The following is a 23,188-nucleotide window of genomic DNA, read 5'->3' as shown; positions in this document are numbered from 1 at the left end:
CTCTCCTCTACAATTGATTTCACCTTTATCAGCATCTATGAGGCCGATACAGTTTAATGTGTGATGTGGTGGGCGCTGACCCCCCTGACTTACGGGCCCAATTAAGGCTGTGTGGTCCGCCGCTATTAGCAGCACGCCACTGGCTGGGGGCCCCTGAGGTAGTGGGGCCCTAAGCAGATGCCTAGTCTGCCTGCCCCTAACACCGACCCTTCAGTGTATTATGGTGTGGCCAATTATTAACATGCGCCTTCAAACCTGCTTGTTAATCTGTTAATCAAAGAAGAGGGGGAGTGGAGATTGAGGGAAAACAAGCAGGAGGGAACAATCATTCTGTGCTGACAGACTCTCTTTAAGGCTATATGCCCACGTAGCGTTTTAATCCGGACACTGAAAACCGGACTCCTTCCCAGGTTTTTTCCGCGCGACTTTACCGTGATTATGTTCGCGATTTTGCCGCGATTTTCACGTGCGATATTCAAGCACTTTCCAAGCTATTTGAAGCATCGCTTGGAAAGTGATTGACAGGTTGGTCACACTCGCCAAACATAGTGTTTGACAAGTGTGATCAGGTTTTTACTATTGAGGCCGCCTATGCGGCATCAATAGTAAAAGATAGAATGTTAAAAATGATAAAAAAAAATAAAAAAATCGGGGTATATTTACCTTCCGACGTCCCGCGCTACCATCCCGGGCCTCAGCGTTCCCAGTAATGCCTTGCGAGACCTGTGATGACGTTGGTCTCGCGTTGCTATAGCGATCTCACGAGACCGCTAGAGTCACGCGAGACTACGTCATCACAGAACCTTGCCGCAAGGCATTACTGGGAACGCTGAGGCCCGGGAATGCAGCGCAGGACGTCGGAAGGTAAATATACCCTGATTTTTTATTTTTTATTCTTTTTTTTTACAGGGGTACGGTACCCAGGGCCTGGAGGACAGTCTCCTCTCCTCCACACTGTGGGTACCAACCGCACATGAGACGCTTAACTTCCCGCATGGTGGGCAGAGCCACATGCGGGAAGTAAGCGATTCTCATGCATTCCTACGGGTGCGGAATCGCGGCAATTCTTTGCGAATCTGCACAAAAGAATGAGCATGCTGCGATTTTTTCCGCGATGTGATTCCGCCACGGAAAAAAGCGCAGCATTAGCACAGCATGTGCGGAATGCCATAGGAATGCATGGGGGGCGTTCAGTACAAGATTTTTAAACATTTTCGCAGCATTTTCACGCCGAAAATCGCAGCAAAAACGCTTAAAAATCGCATCGTGGGCACACAGCCTAAAGTTGAGTTTCAAAGGTTCTGATTGATGTTTTGTGCCATGAGACTGAGAACAGAGGTAAAACCACATGCCGTTTACAATAAATTACTGAGGTTCAGTATAAAGAACAGGTAAAGTACACAGACACCATGTGCGTTACCTGTACTGCCACAGAACCAAGGCAACTTACAGGAATTCACATGTGGTTTTGCTGCTTGGTTCCAGGCCATGTAGAAGAATATTGGCCGAAATGTGTGATCAAAACCTCAAACTTCTCTTCCTTCTCTACCACCAAGAAGATTGTATCTTGCCAACTTGATCTATTTGACCGCCAAGATTACAGACATGATCAGTAGAGCACCATCGAGTCTAAAGCGATCCTGCATCGATCTCCAATGGTTACTGGACAACGTTATCACTCAGGAAAGCTGGCATTACAGAACAGCACGGCCACTTCTGTCAGGCCTTCAGGAAATGGAATCTGATTGCTTTCTCCATTTGTATGGTGTAATATTGGTGTTAACCAGGCAAGTGCTTGTGCCCTCGCAGACACCTTGTTAAAACCTGCAGGCACTGGACCCAGGATCAGCAGATCTGGTAGATGCACATGAAAACACTCATTACATTCTAATATCTTAGTTATACAGAGATGACAGATACACATTTTACTCTCATAGACCACCTTTATTAATGATTGTGTGTGACAAGCACATTCATCATGCACCTCTTTTATTATTCAAAACCTTGTTTCTGTAGGCCCATCACGCACATGTATGATTAAAATGCACTTCTCTATTAAAACGGGGGGAAATAATAAGAAAGCATCGGCTCCGCAGTAAACAAAGCATACATCATGTTTGTAATTGCAGGTTAACCAACGTATCCCTTTTAAAATATGAGCAACATGGTTATTTTATCTTGCCGTAATTAGTAAGTCTCTATTTGGTTAGACAGAACTACCTTAATGCAAACTATTAACGGCAAACCACTTTATCAGACACTGACATCCAAAAACTTCACTGAATCCTGATAATTGGACATTAACATGTGGCACAAAACTCCACAAGGTGGGGAATGCAAAAAAAAGATTGCTTACATAGGCAAGAAAATGCTTTACGAGAGGAGCGATCTCTCTACACCATATGCCAAATTACCATTTTTGTTGTGCACTGATTCGCCGTAGAACAATACTTTGAATATGGATTTTTTTTTTTTTTTTTTTTTTTTTTTTAAGGTTTTCCCTTTAGAGGCAAAATCTACTTTTTCAGTAGGCAGTGAAGATTAAGGAAAAGAAAAACAAATGAGGGTCCACAGCAAATCCCGTGCCTGTCTACAGATAATTCTGCCTGAGGCATGAAGTCAATGGAACAGACTGCTCTCTACAGAAATAACTCACAAGCGCTGTAATACACTGGTGTGTCAACTGCTATTAAAGACAAATGGCTCTCTCCGCAATAACAATATCCTGTTTTCAGAATTGAATAATTACATTGCTCCAACTACGAAGTGAGGAATAATTATGAGCAGCCAGTAATGAAGTTTTCCTCCCATTATGTATTTCCATGCATTTGCTTTACAACAGCACAAAATGCTGCATCGGGGAGAAGGGCCAAGAGCTGAATCCAAAATGCATCTTCTTTTCTATATATCCGTTATAGCATGAGAAAAGCTTTTATATATTCCTTCTGCCACACAATGAAGGATGCCTGCTGCAAATTGCATTGTCAATTAGGTGATCACTGAAGGACGCTGTATGACATGTCCGGTGATTTGCAAACACAATACAATATTTTCAACTCGAAGAATCCCTTATTTGTGCGCAGAATTTATATCTATCAGACATGTATAATTGGCTGAACAGAAAAAACTCACCATGGGAGACAGTCATTTTTCCAAATGGACAAATAGTCATAGAAGAACTCAAGCTATAAGAAACGTCCCCAAGACTAGACTAAAATTACATTTAGTAACTAAACCCCAATTTTCAGCAGGGTCACTTTATGTGTTAATAACTTTGGAATGATTCCATATATTCCAGTGATTAAGAGATTCCTTATTCGTGACACATTGCTCTTTATGTTAGTGGTACAGTGCCTTGCAAAAGTATTCGGCCTCCTGGAACTTTTCAACCTTTTCCCACATATCACACTTCAAACATAAAGATACCAAATGTAAATTTTTGGTGAAGAATCAACAAGTGGGACACAGTTGTGAAGTTGAACGAAATGCATTTGTTATTTTAAATTTTTGTGGAAATTCAAAAACTGAAAAGTGGGGCGTGCAATATTATTCGGCCCCTTTACTTTCAGTGCAGCAAACTCACTCCAGAAGTTCATTGTGGATCTCTGAATGATCCAATGTTGTCCTAAATGACTAATGATGATAAATAGAATCCACCTGTGTGTAATCAAGTCTCCGTATAAATGCACCTGCTCTGTGATCGTCTCAGGACAGTGATGTCCCCCCTGGGACAACCTAAAAAAGTTTAAAAAAAAAAAAAAGTGTAAAAATAATTTTAAAAAAATCGCTAAGTAAATTAAAAAAAAAAAAAAAAAAAAAAAATTCCCTGATAAATTCATTTTTTGGAAGAAAAAAAACAAACAATAAAAGTACACATATTTGGCATCGCCACGTCCGTAACGACCTGCCCTATAAAACTGTCCCATTAGTTAACCCCTTTAGCGAACCCCTTAAAAAAAATAAAAAACAAAGCAAAAATTAATGATTTATTATCATACCGCCGAACAAAAAGTGCAATAACGCGCGATCAAAAAGACGCATATAAATATCCATGGTACCGCTGAAAACGTCATCTTGTCCTGCAAAAAACGAGCCACCACACAGCATCATCAGAGAAAAAGTACAAAAGTTACAGCTCGCAGAATAAAGCGATGCAAAAATAATTTTTATATAAAATTGTTTTTATTGCATAAAAGCGCCAAAACACAAAAAAATGACATAAATGAGGTATCGCTGTAACCGTACTGACCCGAAGAATAAAACTGCTTAATCAATTTTACCGCACGCGGAACGGTGTAAACGCACCCCCCCAAAAGAAATTCATGAAACGCTGGTTTTTGTTCATTCTGCGTCCCAAAAATCGGAATAAAAAGCGATCAAAAAATGTCATGTGCCCGAACATACCACCAATAAAAACGTCAACAAGTCCTGCAAAAAATAAGACCTCACATGACTCAGTGGGTCAAAATACGGAAAAATTATAGCTCTCAATATGTGGTGATGCAAAAACTATTTTTACAATATAAAGCGTCTTTTAGCGTGACAGCTGCCAAAAATAAAAACAGCCATAAATAGTAAATGAAACCCCCTGTTATGACCCCCCTAGTTAGGGAAAAATAATAAAATTAAAAAAATATATTTATTTCCATTTTCCCATTAGGGTTAGGGCTAGGGCTGAGATTAGGGTTAGGGGTGTGTTGGGGTTAGGGTTGGAGTTAGAATTGGGTTGTTTCCACTGTTTGGGCACATTAGGTGCTCTCCAAATGCAACATGGCGTCTGATCTCAACTCCAGCCAATTCTGCGTTGAAAAAGTCAAATGGTGCTCCTTCCCTTCCAAGCTCTGCCATGCGCCCAAACAGTTTTTTACCCCCACATATGGGGTATCAGCCTGCTCAGGACAAATTGCAAAACAACTTTTGGGGTCCTATTTCTCCTGTTGCCCTTAGGAAAATAAAAAATTGGGGGCAAAAATATCACTTTTGTGGGAAAAAATATGATATTTTTATTTTCACGCCCGGGCGTTATAAACTTCTGTGAAGCCCTTGGGGGTTCAAAGTGCTCACCACACATCTAGATAAGTTCCGTGGGGGGGTCTAGTTTCCAAAATGGGGTCATTTGTGGGGGGATTCCACTGTTTAGGTACATCAGGGGCTTTCCAAACGCGACATGGTGTCCAATCTCAATTCCAGCCAAAAAAGTCAAATGGCGCTGTTTTCCTTCCAAGCTCTGCCATGCGCCCAAATAGTGGTTTACCCCCACATGTGGGGTATCAGCGTACTCAGGAGAAATTGCACAATAACTTTTAGGGTCCTGTTACCCTTTTGAAAGTAAGAATTGAGGGTGAAAAGATCATTTTTGTGGAAAAAATATGATTTTTTAATTGAACAGCTGTACGTTATAAACTTCTGTGAAGCCCTTGTGGGTTCAAAGTTCTCACCACATATCTAGATAAGTTCCTTGAGGGGTCTAGTTTCCAAAATGGGGCCACTTGTGGGGGGTTTCCACTGTTTAGGTACATCAGGGGCTCTCCAAACGTGACATGGCGTCAGATCAGAATTCCAGCCAATTTTGCATTGAAAAAGTCAAACGGCGCTCCTTCCCTTCTGAGCTCTGCCATGCGCCGAAACAGTGGTTCCCCCTGACATATCAGGTATCAGCGTACTCAGGACAAATTGCACAATAACTTTTCCAGTCCAATTTCTCCTTTTACCCTTGGTAAAAAAAAAAAAAAAATTGAACCTGAATTATTTTTTTTTGTGAAAAAAAGTTAAATGTTCATTTTTTTTTTTTAAATATTCAAAAAATTCCTGTGAAGCACCTGAAGGGTTAATAAACTTCTTGAATGTGGTTTAGAGCACCTTGAGGGGTGCAGTTTTTAGAATGGTGTCACTTTTGGGTATTTTCATATAGACCCCTCAATGTGGCTTCAAATGTGATGTGGTCCGTAAAAATAAAATGGTGTTGTAAAAATGAGAAATCGCTGGTCAACTTTTAACCCTTATAACTTCCTAACAAAAAAAAATTTTGCTTCCAACATTGTGCTGATGTAAAGTAAACATGTGGGAAATGTTACTTATTAAGATTTTTGTGTGCCGTATCTCTGTGATTTAAGGGCATAAAAATTCAAAGTTGGAAAATTGCGAAATTTTCAAAATTTTTGCCAAATTTCCGCTTTTTCACAAATAAATGTAAGTTATAGGAATGAAATTTTACCACTAACATGAAGTACAATATGTCACGAGAAAACAATGTCAGAATCACCGGGATACATGGAAGCGTTTCAGAGTTATTACCTCATAAAGGGACAGTAGTCAGAATTGTAAAAATTGGCCCGGTCATGAAGGTGCAAACCACCCTTGGGGGTGAAGGGGTTAAACATCCCAAGGAGCACTGTGCAAGCAATCATATTGAAATGGAAGGAGTATCATACCACTGGAAATCTACCAAGACCCGGCCGTCTCTCTAAACTTTCATCTCAAACAAGGAGAAGACTGATCAGAGATGCAGCCAAGAGGCCCATGATCACTCTGGATGAACTGCAGAGATCTACAGATGAGGTGGGACAGTCTGTCAAAAGGACAACAATCAGTCGCACACTGCACAAATCTGGCCTTTATGGAAGAGTGGCAAGAAGAAAGCCATTTCTCAAAGATATCCATAAAAAGTGTCATTTAAAGGGAATCTGTCACCCTTTTTTTGCCTGATCAGCTGCCGGCATTGACATCAGGGGCTTATCTACAGCATTCTGTAATGCTGTAGATAAGCCCCTGATGTAACCTGAAAGATAAGAAAACATGTTAGATTATACTCACCGCAGGGGGCGGTCCGGTCCGATGGGTGTCGCGGTCCGGAGCCTCCCATCTTCATACGATGATGTCCTCTTCTTCCCGTCCTGTAGTGGCTCCGATGCAGGCGCACTGCTCTGCCCTGTTGAGGGCAGAGCATAATACTGCAGTGCGCAGGCGCCGGACATCTCCCGACACCTGCGCACTGCAGGACTCTGCTCTGCCCTCAACAGTACAGAGCAGTGCGCCTGCGCCGGAGCTACTACAGGACGGGAAGAAGAGGACGGCATCGTATGAAGATGGGAGGAGCCGGACCGGACCGCGACACTCATCGGACCGGACTGCCCCCTCCGGTGAGTATAATATAAAGTGTTTTTCTTATCTTTCAGGTTACATCAGGAGCTGATGATGGTGACAGATTCCCTTTAAAGTTCGCAACAAGCCACCTGGGAGACACACCAAACATGTGGAAGAAGGTGCTCTGGTCAGATTAATCCAAAATCGAACTTTTTGGCAACAATGCCAAATGATATGTTTGGCGTAAAGGCAACAGCTCATTACCCTGAACTCACCAACCCCACTGTCCAACATGGTGGTGGCAGCATCATGGTTTGGGGCTGCTTTTCTTCAGCAGGGGCAGGGAAGATGGTTAAAATTGATGGTTAGATGGATGGAGCCAAAAACAGGACCATTCTTGAAGAAAACCTGTTGGAGTCTTCAAAAGACCTGAGACTGGGGCTGAGATTTGTCTTCCAACAAGACAATGATCCCAAACATAAAGCCAAATCTAAAATGGAATGGTTCACAAGTAAACGTATCCAGGTGTTAGAATGGCCAAGTCAAAGTCAAGACCTGAATCCAATCGAGAATCTGTGGAAAGAGCTGAAAACTGCTGTTCACAAACACTATATCCATCAAACCTCACTGAGCTCGAGCTGTTTGCCAAGGAAGAATGGGCAAGAATTTCTGTCTCTTGATGTACAAAACTGATAGACATATACCCCAAGCAACTTGCAGCTGTGATTGCAGCAAAAGTTGGCACAACAAAGTATTAAGTTAAAGGGGACAAATAATATTGCACACCCCACTTTTCAGTTTTTGAATTTCCACAAAAATTTAAAATAACTAATACATTTCGTTCAACTTCACAATTGTGTTCCACTTGTTGATTCTTCACCAAAAATTTACATTTGGTATCTTTATGTTTGAAGCATGATATGTGGAAAAGGTTGAAAAGTTCCAAGGGGCCGAATACTTTCGCAAGGCACTGCGAATGTAGGTCAATATGTTCCGAGAGTTTTTTATGAAAATATCTCAAATTTGACAAAATTTTTTTAAATATTAGCCATTTTCCACCTTTGAATTTTTATATCGTTAAACCTCAGTCATCCCACCGAAAACAAAAAGTGAAATACACTTTCACCAGATATCTACTTTGCATCAGCATCACTTTTCTAATATTTTACTTTGTTGCAAAGTTAGAATGGATCAAAGTCTAGCAGCAATTTTTGAATTAATTCATTCGGTTTTGAAGTGCCTCTGGGGGGGGGGGCTTACATTTTGGAAAACTCACAAATGTTGTCATGCTGCTCTCACCGTAAAACGTCCACAATCAAAGCTAACACCGATGCATATGGTCTTCGATAACACGTCACAGCTTACTTTCGAAGTTTATATGGAGGTCATTTTCTATATGTACACTGACGAGCAAAATGATAAAAATGTTTTGAACTTTTGATTTTCAGGCTCCACATCTCACCTTCCATTACTGCTTTGAAAGTGACATTATCGATTTAAAGACAATCATCTTGGCTGTCTCGTACATAAATTTGACTAGCAACTATAGTTATGCAGATTCTTGTCATGTCAATGCATTGTTACTGTTTTGCTCTTGATGGTGGAAATTTTTTTTCCTCCTGTATACTACAAATTACAACCTGTTCTGACATTCCCTAATAGATCAGTGGATTATTAGGTTGATTTCCAAGCATGAGGTCACTGGTTCAAATTGAAGAAGAGCCATATTGAAGATTTCACAAGAAAATTGAAACAATCATCCAGCTAATTGATAGCAGTCTCTCAGTCAAGAAAATTGCCAAACTGCATCATGTGAGTGCCATGACAGTTGGAAGAATGTGAAATGAAGTCCATCCATTCAAAAGCCAAGAAGTAGATGTCCAGGCAAAATATCAGAGTGAACAAGTCAGCTCATCACAAGATCTATCAGTTCTGGTGCGGCAAACACGGCAGTGGAGGTGGCTCATATGCTTCGTAATAGGGAGATCACAGACGTTTATGCAAGCACCGTACGACGCACGTTACACAAGTCTGAAATGGTGTCGCGAAAAAAAGGTGAAGAAGTCAATAGACTAGGCTCTGATGGATGAAATTAGGTTTGGAAAAGAGGCCAACGGATCCAGAAATTGAATGAACTGTCTAGTGTGGTGAGCAAGCTTGTTGATATGGGGTTGTTTCACTGCCAAAGGCGTTGGATACTCGACCAGGTTTAATGTAGGTCTCAATGCTGAGCTATATGTGAGAATCCTACAAGACGAGTTACTTCACACACTTGAGTACTAGGGTATGTAAAAGATGACAGTGTTCCAGCAAGACAAATACCAGAAGCATACATCGAGATTGTCGAAGAAATGGGTCAGTGAAAATGAAGTAGAGGTGCTTGATTGGCCCCCACAATCCCCAGACCTCAACCCAATCGAACACTTGTGGGGAGAGTTGAAGAAAAAGCTGTACACATAACCAAGTGAGCTCAACAGTATGAACCAACTTTGGTAAGGTGTAGAAGAGACCTTTGATCAGATTTCAAACATGACATGTTTGAATCTGATCAAGAGCATTCCCAGAAGGATTCAAGCAGTATTGAAAGCCAAAGGTCGATTTACAAAATACTAAAATAAAAAATTAGATTTTTAGGAACAAAACAGTAAAGCCCCCTTCTCACATAGCGATCTCGCTAGCGAGATCGCTAAAGCGTCACCGATTTTGTGACGCAACAGCAATCTCGTCAGCGATCTCGCTACATGTGACGCAGCAGCGACCGGCCCCCCGCTGGATATCGCTGATTGTGCTTGAATGGACTGGGCTATTTTTTCATCGTTGGCGTCATGCTGGCCTGCGCGCATCGCTGTGTTTGATGCCGACGAGCGACCTCGTTGGTGAAGCAGAACTCAGCGACGCAGGCGGGAATCGTTTGAAAAGCTGCTGTGTGACAAGGCACCAACGACCGGTGAGGTCGTTACACGGATCACCGGACCGTTGCTGCGTCGCTGAAGAGATCTGCCTGTTTGGCAGCTTACTAGCAACCATTTAGCGACGCACCAGCAATCCTTTTCAGGTCGATTGTTGTTGGGATTGCTGGTGCGTCGCTAAGTGAAACGTGACCCTAACAATGCAGTAACATGACAAGAATCTGCATAGCTAATAATATGCCAAATATTTGCATGTCAAATTTATGTATGAGATGGCCAAGATGATTGCCTATAAAATAATGGTAGTCTCAAGTTCGTAGCAATAGGAGATGGTGAGATATGGAGACTGAAAGTCAAAAGTTCAAAACACTGTTATCCTTTCATACGTCAGTGTAACTTGCAGACAGAATGACCAATCAGATGGGTAAGCAGGGTTAAGATCTTGCTCCCGTTCACTCATACCTAGACAACTGAGTATCCAGAGGAACTAAAGGCTTCCATCAATCCCTATCAATTTTCTACCTTACTCCATGCCTTTTGTGAGATGCCACCCTATGCGGCTTAACTTGTGTCTAGTACTAGTAAAACACTAATGTGTGAATGATTCCATAATTAATTATCAAAAAATATTTTTTGCTACATTTCTATATATTTTATGCATTAGTGATAACAGACCTGACTAAATAACACTTCCAGACAGTTTATGAATAATTTATGTTACGACATAACAACATTAATAAAATACAGCTTTAATTACACTAGACAAATTAAGACCCTAAAATAGGGAAGAACCTTCCCTTCCATAAACTTATGACACTCCTAATCTTAAAATTAGCACGTGTCAATATATGTTAAGTTTGGTCAGAGCCCGAATCCTGACAGTTTTCTGTTTATTTTTACTGTAGTTTTGAAGAGAAAAGGTGCAGCATTTCTATCCAATTTCACAGGCTCATAAGCTCAAAGGTGTGATTCTCTTATGAAGCAATTAACAATCTGAACTTCACAAACCATCTGCAATGTACATGATCTATCTACATGTATAGCAAACACTGAAACAACTCCATGTAAAGGATTCCTAAAACATACATACCTGGTGACAAAAGCAAATACAAAATATTCATAATGAAAAGGTTAAAGGAATGGGTGAGTATCAAGACAAGTTATCTGGCGTTTGTTCAGTTTGTAAAACAAAGGCTTAAAGGGATATTTCCATCTCCAAGATTCTGTCCCAATATGTAGTATAGTTGTTCTGATTAGCTATGTCTCTTTTTTCATGCACAGGCATTGTCGGACCTTAAGAATCCAAGGTTGCGACCACTAGCAACCAGCTAACTGTCACTATATCAGTGGTCGTACTGTAATCAAAAACATGTTTGGCCGGTAAATAAGATGCGCTAACAATTTCTTAAAGGGATGTCCCATTTCGACAGACTTTTGGTCATAGACTAAGTGATATGTAAAAAAAACAAAAAAAAAACAATTAACAGAATTTTACTTACCCTCCCTGGGTCCAGTGCTTTGTCCTACTCTGGTCTTTGATCAGCTGCAGTAGTTATATCACCTAGACAATGCTGCAGACCATCACTGAGCTCAGTGGCTACGCGGATTTAGGTGACTTGAACCACTAGGCTCAGTGAGTGTTTACAATACTGTCAATATTACATCACCACTGCAGCTGATCAATCAAGACTTAGGCTACTTTCACATTTGCGTTATGAGGCGCAGCGCACGGCCGCCGCTAAGCTCCGCCCCTGCCGCGCCCCCTCCGGTCAGCTCCTCCCATGGGTGCATGACGCTCCATGCGACCTGAGTCCCCTATAATTAGCGTTGTGTACGCAGGCCGTGCGCTGGTATGCTTTTGCTGGTGCATGCGCCCTTTTGGCGCTACGCCAACGTGCGCCAAACGCACCGTGTTGCATTTTGGTGCGCTCTTTTGGCGCTGCGCCAGCAAAAGCATACCAGTGCACGGCCTGCGAACCCAACGCTAAATATAGGGGACGCAGGTCACATGCAGTGCAGTAAATTTGAAATGTTGAAGTGTTATTTAAAAAAAAAATGTGTGTGTTCAACAGGTTCCGGGTACTTGGAGTATGCCGACCATGACTTATTTAAGTTGGCAGGACAAAGAAACAAGTAGAATGGAGACAAACAGTGGTCCTTGAGTAAGACCCCCAGTACCACGTACCCCCAGAAGAATAGGACGACGCTGACGATGACCTGATAGGTTAGGGCCTCGGTTATGGCGGTCCGAATGGAAAAGGGTCACAGAAAAGGAGAAAGATGGAAGGTACATTCCTGTAGAATAGGGCAGGATTGTTGAGGACGACAATGGATAAAGGAAGGGGGAGTGTAGGGAAGTTGGACTGATGGACAGACCTGCCTGTAGTGAGAGGCAGAGAGGTAGCGCAGTGTAGGTGTGAAAGCGCTGAGATAAAGAGAAAGGGTGCCGTATTATAGTTTGACCAGTAGAGGGCAGTGTGTAAGAGGAGAGTGTAAGAGTGAGACTGAATAACTGCCATTGGTCAGATAAACTGTCAGGTGATAGTGGGCGGAGCTACCAGGACTGGGAGTAAAAAAGGCTGAGGGAAGGTTCTGAAAGGGTCAGTCAGTGAGGGGAGCACACCAGAGAGGAAGTTCTGCTGAGATAGACAGTAGAAACGCTCCAGAGAGGGCTGACAGTTTAGGCAGTCACAGGGGGGTGGCCCAGAGGACGGTAGCTGCAGAGGAAGACAGTCTGGGAGTACCAAATGGACGGTGTACTTAGATTGGTGAAGCGCTGTGGTGGATGGGCCTAGGGCAGCCACAGTGAAAAAAGCCATTAAGGACGCCACGAATGTAGTAATAAAGAAGTGAAGGTACCCGGGTCTGTGTACAAGAGAAGTGTGAAGCTGCTGTGGTTGTCAGGACGGCCAATAAAAACGGACCTGTTAAATACAAACTCTGTCTCAGTCTCGTGTCTGTCTGCGGCAAGAAATGGGTCACCCCCCATCCCTGTCGGTTAAACTTTCCCCAATCCTACAGCAGCGTCATGCAGCCATAGGAGGAGCTGACCGGGGGGCGCAGCACGGGGCGGAGCTTAGTGGCGGCCATGCGCTGTGCCTCATAACGCAAGTGTGAAAGTAGCCTTAGGCAGCTGTGAAGACAAATGCCCTAGATACAGGGGAAGGTAAAAAAAGTGCAGTTTGTTCTTTTATATATCACTGAACCTATGGGAAAAAGTTGGTTGAAAGGGAATACCCTTTAAAGCTAAGTTCACACTAGGCATTTTTGCTGCTTTTTTAATACTTATTTTTCAGCTGCTTTTCACAGTACCAGCAAAGACAATGAGATTTCAAAATTTTCATGCATACACATTGTTTTTTTGTCATCAGTATTCTGTGCTTTGCATGGCTTTTTGAACATAGAGTTAAGGTACTGTCTCACATAGCGAGATCGCTGATGCGTCACCGATTTTGTGACGCAACAGCGATCTCGCTACATGTGACACACAGTGGCAACCGGCCCCCCTGCTGTATATCGCTGATCGTGCTCGAATGTCCTTGGCCATTTTTTCCATCGTCGGCGTCCCGCTGGCCAGCATGCATCGCTGTGTTTGACACTGACGAGCGACCTCGTTGGTGACGCAGAACTCAGGGACACAGGCTGGAATTGTTCAGAACAGCTGCTGTGTGACAACGCACCAGCGATCCTTACCAGGTCGCATCGTTGTCGGGATCACTGGTGCGTCGTTGAAGAGATCTGCCTGTTTAGCAGCTTACTAGCGACCATGTAGCAACGCACCAGCGATCCCTACCAGGTCGTCGGGATCGCTGGTGCATCGCTATGTGAAATGGGACCCTTAGTACAGTTTAATCAAATTAGTAATGTGTACAAAAGTAAACATTGGCCAACAAAGGTGTGAAATTGAGGAATGCCTTTGGCTGACCAAGGTGTAAGATTGCACAATGCATGAGCAACTCAATGGCAGACCAAAGTGTGAAAGTTAAACAGTGTTCTACAAACTGAATGCACTGCCAGGGTCTTAGGTAAATTATTCCAGACCAATTCACCTCCCCAGCTGTTATATTTGTATGTGTATTTTTTCATGAACATATGTCTTGTATTGGTGACCTGTGTTCATGCTTCTGTGGTGGAAGCAAAGCTGAACTTTGGAATCCTGAAAACCACACCAAAAACGTTGCTTCTTGTCTGTCAAGAGTGCAGGTTTTGCTGCAGAAAAAAACGCAGCAAAAATGCCTAGTGTGAACTTAGCCTAAAAGTATATAAAAAAAAAAACATACAAACTACTTCTGATCTTAGTGACAAAGGGTTTTCTAGTGCTAATAAATGGTGGCATATTGACTGGTAGATGATAATCGATAGCTGGCAACTCCGTGATTGCTAGAATGAAGCTGGAATGGAGGGGTAGTATTGTGCAAAGAAAATGCCAAAGGGCCTCCACCGCTTCATTCTTGTGATTACCGTACTTATGAGCAGATTGTGTGAGAGGAAAGAGTCTTGTAAGCTTGGGGCACGAGTATATTGCTCCATGTTTCCTGCATCCAACACATACTGAAAATATTCATCAAGACATGCAAAATCTAGATTAATCTTTGCCTTTTATAATAATAAATATTTTTATTTCTATAGCGCCAACAAATTCTGGAGCACGTTATATTTTAGAGGGGACTTCTACAGACATTACAGCAGAGCAATAAACACATATACTCGTGTATAAGCTGACCCGTGTATAAGCCGACTCCCCTAATTTTGCCACAAAGAAACTGGGAAAATTTATTGACTCATGTATAAGCCTAGGGTGGAAAATGCAGCAGCTACTGGTAAATTTCAAAAATAAAAATAGATGCCAATAAAAGTAAAATTAATTGAGACATCAGTAGGTTAAATGTTTTTGAATATCCATATTGAATCAGGAGCCCCATATAATGCTCCATACAGTTCATGATGGCCCCATAAGATGCTCCATACAAAATACACCCCATATAATGCTCCATAAAGGTTAATAATGGCCCCATAAGATGTTCCATAGAATATGCTAACCAATAAGATGCTCCATAGATTATGCCCCCATAAGATGCTCCATAGATTATGCCCCAATAAGATGCTCCATAGATTATGCCCCATAAGATGCTCCATAGATTATGCCCCCATAAGATGCTCCATAGATTATGCCCCCATAAGATGCTGCATACATTATGCCCCCATAAGATGCTCCATAGAATAGGCCCCCATAAGATGCTCCATAGAATATGCCCCCTTAAGATGCTCCATAGAATAGGCCCCCATAAGACGCTCCACAGAATACGCCCCCATAAGATGCTCCACAGAATACGCCCCCATAAGATGCTCCACAGAATATGCCCCCATAAGATGCTCCACAGAATATGCCCCCATAAGATGCTTCACAGAATAGGCCCCCATAAGATGCACAACAGAATAGGCCCCCATCAGATGCTCCACAGAATAGGCCCCCATAAGATGCACAACAGAATAGGCCCCCATCAGATGCTCCACAGAATAGGCCCCCATAAGATGCACAACAGAATAGGCCCCCATCAGATGCTCCACAGAATAGGCCCCCATAAGATGCTCCACAGAATAGGCCCCCATAATATGCTCCATAGAATATGCCCCTATAAGATGCTCCACAGAATAGGCCCCCATAAGATGCTCCACAGAATAGGCCCCATGAGATGCTCCACAGAATAGGCCCCCATAAGATGCTCCACAGAATAGGCCCCCATAAGATGCTCCACAGAATAGGCCCCCATAAGATGCTCCACAGAATAGGGACCCATAAGATGCTCCACAGAATAGGCCCCCATAAGATGCTCCACAGAATAGGGACCCATAAGATGCTCCACAGAATATGCCCCCATAAGATGCTTGCCGCTGTCTGCCACGTCATCTCTCAGTGACGTTCAGGCATCAGAGGGCGTGGCACGCACTAACAATGTCACTGCACCCTCTGACCTGAACATCACAGACAGAGGACGCAACAGACTTCGGTGAGCAGCGTGGGAACGGGGACAGGTGAATATCGCTATACTTACCCCCTCCTGGCTCTGTCTCTGCAGCCCCGTTCTCCCACGGTCTCCGGCGCCTGCTTTCAGCAGTCACGTGATACCACTTATTAAAGACATGACTATGCGCATATTCATGCCTGTAATGAGTGGTACCGAGTGACCGCTGAAGGCAGGTGCCGGGGACCGTGGGACAAGCAGGGGGGCTGCACAGACTGCGCCAGGAGGGTGTAAGTATGATCTCAGACATCCCCGCTGACCCCCGGTATATGACTCGCGTATAAGCCGAGAGGGACTTTCACAGCCCAAAAAATAGGCTGAAAATCTCAGCTTACACGCGAGTATATACGGTAGATCAAAACAGATACCAAGAGGAATGAGGGCCCTGCTTGCGAGCTTACACACTATAAGGAAAAAGGGGAAACACAAAAGGTGGATGGTAACAATTGCTGTCATTGATCGGACCAGCCATAGTGTAAGAATCGGGTGTTCATGTAATGCTGCATGAACCAGTTATCAGCATAAGTGTGTAACAGTACAGACACAGAGGGCTAGTAAATGCATAAAGCATGTGGGAACATGATGCAAGGTTATGGTAAAAACTTTGAATGGGCAACACAGCGATAGTTAGATTAATGTGTTATCTCCCCTATGAAAGATGTTCAGCAGCCATTATTTATTAAAGTACTTTCATTTATACAACCAGGAGCAAGTTTTACATACAGTCTACAAGCATGTCCTCTACACTCGGCGATTAACTGCCTACGAGTGTGGGTATGACGAATCAAGCTCATTTTCTTTATGGGTTGTTACTCTACTTTCCAACTGAAAGAACAAATATGGCGACATGATCTGTAGAATCTATAAGCCTACATTACTGCTTCTGTATTATCCACAGCCGTCATTTATCAGTGGTAATAATGCATGCAGATTACATTCAGACACATACACAATGGGACATTAAACATGAAACGGTGCGCACATTAAGTCTGATAACTCATTTCTGAGTTTTCTTTCATCATAATTTCCATTCATTCACTGGGTTAAATGAATATATGGTGGTTCATAAGCAAACAATGGGGAGATTTACAATACCGGTGTAATTTTTAGGCTGCGCTCACATGCAGCATATGGCCTCATGGATAAAAACACAGTAGACCTGACGTCTGAGGTCTTGGAGCTATCTTATGTAGAATCACTTCTTTTTTTGTAAATCACATAGCCGATTTCCCTACAAAATAAAGCGATTCTTGGACAAGAATTTCAAGGAATGTAGAAGCTTATTCCCACTGCAGATTTTGGCTGCAAGCGTGACTACTGCATGTGAATACCGCTTTAAACTGTATACACTGTGTTCCAAATTATTATGCAAATGATATTTTTCTCTGATTTTCCTAAATAGTCTGTACAAATGACAGTCAGTCTAATAAAAGTCATCACCCGTTAGAGTATACATCAAATTTTATTGAAGAAACCTCCGAATGATAACAGTATAATCTCCAAAATGAATAAAAACTCAAATTGCACTGTTCCAAATTATTAGGAACAGTAGAATTTCTAAACATTTGATATGTTTTAAAGAACTGAAAATGCTCATTTGTGGAATTTGCAGCATTAGGAGGTCACATTCACTGAACAAAAAAGCTATTTAACTCCAAAATATTTTAACAGGCCAAGTTACACGTTAACATAGGAACCCTTCCTTGATGTCACCTTCACAATTCTTGCATCCATTGAACTTGTGAGTTTTTGGAGAGTTTCTGCTTGGATTTCTTTGCATGAAGTCAGAATAGCCACCCAGAGTTGCTGTTTTGATGTGAACTGCCTCCCACCCTCATAGATCTTTTGCTTGATGATACTCCAGAGGTTCTCTATAGGGTTGAGGTCAGGGGAAGATGGTGTCCACACCATGAGTTTATCTCTTTTTATGCCCATAGCAGTCAATGACTCAGAGGTATTCTTTGCAGCATGAGATGGTGCATTGTCATGCATGAAGATGATTTTGCTCCTGAAGGTACGTTTCTGCTTTTTATACCATGGAAGACAGCTGTCAGTCAGAAACTCTATATACTTTGCAGAAGTCATTTTCACACTTTCAGGAACCTTAAAGGGCCCTACCAGCTGTTTCCCCATGATTCCGGCCCAAAACATGACTCCTCCACCTCCTTGCTGACGTCGCAGCCTTGTTGGGACATAGTGGCCATCCACCAACAATCCACTACTCCATCCATCTGGACCATCTAGGGTTGCTCGACACTCATCAGTAAACAAGACTGTTTGAAAATTAGTCTTCATGTATGTCTGGGCCCTCTGCAACCACTTCTGCTTGTGAACACTGTTAGGGGTGGCCGAATAGTAGGTTTATGCACCACAGCAAGCCTTTGAAGGATCCTACACCTTGAGGTTCGAGGGACTCCAGAGGCACCAGCAGCTTTAAATATCTGTTTGCTGGTTTGTAATGGCTTTTTAGCAGCAACTCTCTTAATCCGATGAACTTGCCTGGCAGAAACCTTCCTCATTCTGCCTTTATCAGCACAAACATGTCTGTGCTCAGAATCAACCACAAATCTCTTAACAGTACAATGATCACGTTTAAGTTTTTGGGAAATATCTAATGTTTTCATCTCTTGACCAAGGCATTGCACTATTTGATGCTTTTCAGCAGCAGGGAGATTCTTTTTATTTCCTAAATTCCTTGAAACCTGTGCCCTGCTTAATAATGTGGAACATCATTCTTAAGTAGCATTCCTTTAATTGAGCTCACCTGGTAAACTAATTATCACAGGCATTTGAGATTGATTTCAGTGATCCAAAGAGCCCTGATACACAATACCATCTATGAGTTTATTTGATAAACAAAAAATTACATCTTTATGACACTTAAATCCAATTTGCATAATAATTTGGAACACAGTGTATACATAGACAAGACTGATTTACAATGCACTACATTAATCCCAGTGGCTTACTTTGGTTGACAAATTTGGTCTAGTCGTGGACACACTTGGCCAACTTTACGTCATCTATCAGCTGGCTTACCTTCTGCCAGAAATTTGAGCCAAAATTTGGTGCACAGTGTTTCAATATAAACACATACCCCTTTTACGTGAAGCAACAACTTTTGCAACCAGGTTATAATCCTTACCAAATAAATACCTAAAATACATAAAAGTAGTACAATTCATGTAAGCACGTTTTTGGCACATGCTGCACTACATTTTCGGGGCATTTTGTTCAGTAAATCTCTGTCAAAAGCACATTAACTTGAGCCGCCAAGGATAATGACTATGTAATAAGGATTTAAAGTTAACCTGTCATGTTTAAAATGAATTTTGATCTGCAGGTAATATGTTTAAGAACAGGAAAAGCTGATCAGATTCCATTTTCAGAAAAACTTGCATTTTATTTATTGAAATCACCAGTTTTTGAAAGCCTACAAGTCCAGTGGGCGGTCCTATTCAGTGATTGACAGGCTTGCCGGTATTACTGCGCATGCTAAGATAGCTGTTGATCAGAGTAGACATGCCCACTGGACGCATATAAATATCATGGATGTCAATACATAAAATACAAGTTATACTAAATCTTTTCCAACAAGCCTATATATCATTCTACTCAGAGTCTTCTCTTCACCATATTGTCCAGAGATCATACTGCAGATAAGTGAGAGGCTCCCTTTAAAGAAAATATTATTATAATGAAATTCCATAATCATGGCAATGGCCATATTATCCTGAATGATGCAACATTTTTAAGACTGAGAGGAAACAGACAAAAAAAAACCAAAAAAAAAAACAAACCTACATTCTACCCAACAATTCGAACACTTTGATACAAAATCTTGGGAAAAAAAGGATTAGTTTTTGGTATCTTGGTAATGAAGAGTTGGGAGAAGGATGGAATCTAGTGTGATTCACAGGCTGACTATGCTCTGCTGATGTAAGCATGATGTGCTAGACTACAGCCTTGGTGATCGTGGTTTTAGCCTTCAGCATGAATCAATACAGCTGATCTTGACCAACCATGTTCATAGCCTGTGTGTCACGCACTGTTAAAGAATGAGATATACAAAATCCTACTTGTCAAAAGACCACACATTTTTTACTGGTAGCGTCATCTTTAAGGAATATCAGTGTCTGGACTGAAGATCCCTCATACATGGTAACATCAAAGCTGGGGCTGACTAATGGTGTCAAGTCAATAGTTGAGTCTGACAGGAGTTAAAGCTATGGTACAAAAAAGGAGAACAAGCCAGCACCTTTCAGTCTACTTGTTTCAACATTTTCACAGCTGTAACACTTCAAGAACATTTGTTTTTCATCTCTTGAGCCCGCGTCGCGGCTTACGAGGTGCACATCAGGGGAGAAGGTTTAAACAGTATAAATATTTAAATCTAAGAGGAGGTACATTGAAACGTAGCTCGGAAACTCACCATGTAAGCACATTTCCTACTAATTCAGGACAAGGCTTTCTATTTATTTGCTCAGCAACAAGAAGGAAGATTATGAAAGAAAATTTTGGCAAGAGTGTACATTCTTCACTCTGGTAGAGCGCAGTGTGGAGCAGATGGCTTTTATTCTCTGCCAGGGTACCATTAAACATTTCATACAAGCAGATGAAATAGGGGGACAAAATCAGAAAACCATAAACATGATTAACAGCAAAAACATCTGCACTCATTTGGTGTATTTCACAGGATCATGTTTCATAATGGGTGAACCTGCCCAAGGTGAATCTCAGGAAGTGACACAGACGGTGGCAAGGGTTTATGTCACTGCTGTCAAACCATCTCAAGAGCATTGCTCATGCTGTATTCCAGATGTACCATTTCCTCTTACAAAACAGCCCTGATCGACATTTTACTCGTAACTAGTCTGCATTACGGCAATAGCTTTAGTCAACAGCCTAATAAACTCATTTGTTTCCCAAAAATGAAATGGAAAATTACCTTCACAATTGGCAAAAAACCCTTGGCTAAAAATTCTACAATATGTCTTGTGATCGAGAAATGTAAAAACCTGCTTAGCTAAATAAGTCCTGTGAAAGCATCATATACAGTGTCTTGTGAAAGCATTAACCCCCTTGGCATTTTTTGTGTTTTGTTATCTCACAACCTGGAATTTCAGAGTTTTTTTTTTGAGCATTTTTGCATCAGTTCATGTAAAGAACTTGCCTACAACTGTGAACATTTGTTTTTCTTTTTATTGTGAAGCAAACAACAAATAGGACAAAATAACTGTAAACCTCAGTGTGCATAACTATATGTAGTGACTCGGTCCAGACTGGGTATGCCCCTTTAAGTAACCCTGGACCGTGAGTAGCTTTTGGACACCTCAACTCACCCCTAAGTTATCCTTTTACTGTTATATGGTTTAAATGAATCCATTACTCACTAATCTCATATATTCATGATTTATATATTAATCTCACAATGTGAAGTCTGACACAAGAATTGAGAGTTATCCTATTGTTCGGTGACCCTGTCACCAAGGTTCAATGGGAGGATTACCTCCAGTCTCTGTGGAGACAAGACAGGGTTCTGTGGAAGGTTCCCTGAGGATTTTGGTTTAAGATGTGACCGACCCAGAGCGGACCTCATGTGAGGGGTCTCCTGACCCCTTTAATGGCTCCAAGCCTGGAGGTTCATCCTTCTTTTAATCTCAAGACTTACAGCCAGGCCTAATGTCTTGGATCTTTTCCTGACTTCTACAGCCAAGATGGCTAAAGACTTTTAACCTTTTTTTTATCCTGGATCCCTGCTGTCCAGTTTAAGGCGTGCTTCTCCTGCATTAGGTCGCACTAAATGTGTACAGAAGAACCTATTGCTCTGCGTGTTGAGGAAATCGAAGGTCCCCCGCCTCACCGCAAATTATCCATTATTTACTTCAAGTATATTTCTGCAGGTACTGTGACCAGCTGAGGAAATGAATACGGGATTTCAGGTCTGTACATAGTGCCATATATTCCCTCTTCTGCCTTTATGATACCAAGATACTTTGAACGCTCTTATAATTACCTGCAAGTACTGCTCCTAACTAATACAGGTTCTTAAAGCTCCAGAACCTCAATTCTGTGTCAGAATCCAATCCTGAACTGTATTGGCTGTGGATTCCCCACATGAACTGTTACCATTACTCCATGTTATATCTACCCGTTCTGCTGAAGTAAAGCAGCTGTTATCCCCGACACCTGTTGTCTGTGGTTATTCAATTGGCTGTGGACCCTGCGTGGGGGTGGATAACAGTGAGCGGAATACCAGTGCTGTTGCATATACACCCTCATAAAATCAGTACTTTTTGGAGCCTCTTTTTGCGGCAATTACAGCTGCAAGTTGCTTTGGTAAATGTCTATGAGCTTTCCACATTTTGCCACCGCTATTTTTGCCCACTTCTCAAGGCAAAACTGCCCCAGCTCCTTCAAGTTAGATGGTTTCCTCTGGAGAACAGCAATCATCAAGTCTGACCACAGATTCTCAATTGGATTAAGGTCTGTACTTGGACAAGATCACTCCAAAACTTTTATACATTTTCCCCTTAAATCACTTGGGTGTTGCTTTAGAAGTATGCTTTTGGTCATTGTCTTGTTAGAAGTAGAACCTCTGTCCCAGTTTCAAATCACTGGCAAACAAGTTTTTCTCAAGAATATCCCTGTATTTCGCACCATCCATCTTCCCCTTGACTCAGACGATTTTCCCACATGTATTTTGGCAAACTCAAAACGAGCCTTACAATTTTTGAGTGTAAGTAAAGGCTTTTTTCCTGTCCACTCTTCCATAAAGGTCACCTATATGTAGAGTACGGCTTATTGGGGTCCTATGGACAAATCTCTGCTTGGGAACTCTGCAGCTCTTTTGGGGTTACATTTGGTCTCTTTTCTGTCTCTCTGATTAATGCCCTCCTTGCCCGGGCTAAGAGTTTTGGTGGGCGGCCTTCTCTTGGCAGGTTTGTTGTGGTACCATGTTCTTTCCATTTGATGATAATAGATTGGATTATGCTCTGAGAGGTCAACAGAGATTGAGATATTTTTATAACCCAACCCTGAAAACTTTATCACTGATTTATTTGGAGATCTCCTTGGTCTTCATGGTGCTGTCTGGTTGGTAGTGCCTCTTGCTTAATGGTGTTACAGCCTCTGTAGCATTTCAGAAAAGGTGTGTATATACTCACAGACCAT

At 42.0% G+C, this 23,188-nt stretch overlaps 1 protein-coding gene across 4 annotated transcripts in view; it reads right to left on the bottom strand.

The window, feature by feature from the left end:
- The window catches only part of CDKAL1 (CDKAL1 threonylcarbamoyladenosine tRNA methylthiotransferase), a 1,068,031-nt gene that overhangs the window by 207,340 nt on the left and 837,503 nt on the right, over positions 1-23,188 (bottom strand). The gene's annotated exons all lie outside the window — the stretch shown is intronic.

This window comes from Dendrobates tinctorius, unplaced genomic scaffold (assembly GCF_039654945.1).
Source record: "Dendrobates tinctorius isolate UK_male_01 unplaced genomic scaffold, ASM3965494v1 ptg000004l, whole genome shotgun sequence".
Taxonomy (NCBI): domain Eukaryota; kingdom Metazoa; phylum Chordata; class Amphibia; order Anura; family Dendrobatidae; genus Dendrobates; species Dendrobates tinctorius.
Note: the sequence above shows the minus strand (reverse complement) of the source record. Positions and strands in the feature narration are given on the sequence as shown.